The sequence below is a fragment of the Rhinopithecus bieti genome, unplaced genomic scaffold (assembly GCF_001698545.2).
Source record: "Rhinopithecus bieti isolate Rb0 unplaced genomic scaffold, ASM169854v2 scaffold_74704, whole genome shotgun sequence".
NCBI classification, from domain to species: Eukaryota; Metazoa; Chordata; class Mammalia; order Primates; family Cercopithecidae; genus Rhinopithecus; species Rhinopithecus bieti.
The window spans coordinates 8790-10594 of NW_016827438.1; the positions used below are offsets into that span (position 1 = coordinate 8790).

At 30.7% G+C, this 1805-nt stretch overlaps 1 long non-coding RNA gene across 1 annotated transcript in view; it reads right to left on the minus strand.

Annotated features, from left to right (window-relative positions):
• LOC108523276 (uncharacterized) overlaps positions 1-895 on the minus strand; it is an 8941-nt gene extending 8046 nt beyond the window's left edge. The window contains exon 1 of the long non-coding RNA XR_001883769.1: positions 808-895. This is a non-coding gene — a long non-coding RNA (uncharacterized LOC108523276). The remainder of the gene's footprint in view (positions 1-807) is intronic.
• Between the last annotated feature and the right edge of the window lie 910 nt (positions 896-1805).

The window sequence follows — 1805 nt, forward strand, 5'->3', positions numbered from 1 at the left end:
CCCTGGGTAAGAGAGGCTAGGAGATGGGGGAGTAGACAGCCCTCAGGGAAGAGTCCTGGGAAGTCCTAGGACTCCACATAACCCAGTTTCAAAACCGTAACGTTAATCTAGTACAGAAAGAAGAAAATCACCAATAAAAATAAATTATAGGAAAAAAAGTAGTTTATTTTTTCCATGTTGGTTCTTGTGCTGCTTTTTTAAATTAAATCTTTGACAGCCTCCTGACTTAGGATGTGCTGATTAAAACACCAAAATAAAACAGGCAAAGCAATTATGGACAGGGAGAATCCTTAAATTTATAAGACAGACTTCTCCATTTTATCTTCCCTTCAACCCTAATACCAAAAGCAAACAAAAATCTTCTCTAAATAAGACTAACTTGGATTAAATTATCTCTAAAGGCTTATAAAAGCCTTTTACAAGTAATGACTTGAAAACTGGGGAGAAAAAAGAATGAGACTGTAATACGATCTCCAGCAAAGGCTCTGAAGATGGTGTCTTTACCAGTTAAAAGAAGCTAGAGAAAATGTCTGCACAGACCTTAAAATTCGATCTTTAATCTCCAGAGTTTTCCTGCTTTAAAATTTTAGTGTCATAGAAGGACCAATACAATAAGAGATTGTTTTAAGAAACCAATTTTGGAGAATGAAAATCTATATACAATTACATTTACTTTCTATTATATTAAATAGATAAAATAATAGGTGAACAGACTTCACCCTAGAATTTCATTTTAATAGTAATACTTGAATAACTCAATTTATTCTTAGGCTATTCAAGTCAAGTTTAAGCAAAAAATACACTTACGTCATCTGCAATACCAAAAATTTTAGATGTCAAGTATTTAAGTATGACAGTTCCAAATAACCAAAAACATCCTTGAATAACCTAAAAAAAGAAAACAAAAATAACTCTGATGCTTCATATTCCATAGACACAGGCTAGGAAGAAAAAAATAAATGCTTTAATCATACATGAAATATAGATTGCTGTCTACAAGACAAAATGCTGAAAAATGCATCTCAATTTAAAATCAAGCGTGTTGCTCAAAATCAAGGGTCAGTAACTAAAAATAAAAATATAATCATACAATCTTATCAAAATTAATATATTTTATAGGAGATTTATACAACCACTGCAGTTAAATTCCCTTTAACAGATTTTCATACATGCACTGTTTCTCAGATGAAACATGAGTAATAAATAAAACTGGAATTTTTTAACTACATACCCAGGATTAACTTTAACTTGCTTCATAAAAAGGGCAATTTGGTACATNCACTTACGTCATCTGCAATACCAAAAATTTTATATGTCAAGTATTTAAGTATGACAGTTCCAAATAACCAAAAGCATCCTTGAATAACCTAAAAAACAGAAAACAAAAATAACTTTGATGCTTCATATTCCATAGACACAGGCTAGGAAGAAAAAAATAAATGCTTTAATCATACATGAAATATAGATTGCTGTCTACAAGACAAAATGCTGAAAATGCATCTCAATTTAAAATCAAGCGTGTTGCTCAAAATCAAGGGTCAGTAACTAAAATAAAATATAATCATACAATCTTATCAAAATTAATATATTTTATAGGAGATTTATACAACCACTGCAGTTAAATTCCCTTTAACAGATTTTCATACATGCACTGTTTCTCAGATGAAACATGAGTAATAAATAAAACTGGAATTTTTTAACTACATACCCAGGATTAACTTTAACTTGCTTCATAAAAAGGGCAATTTGGTACATTAAAATTGAGCCCTAATACACTATGAAACTGTTGGATCCCCTGAATTACA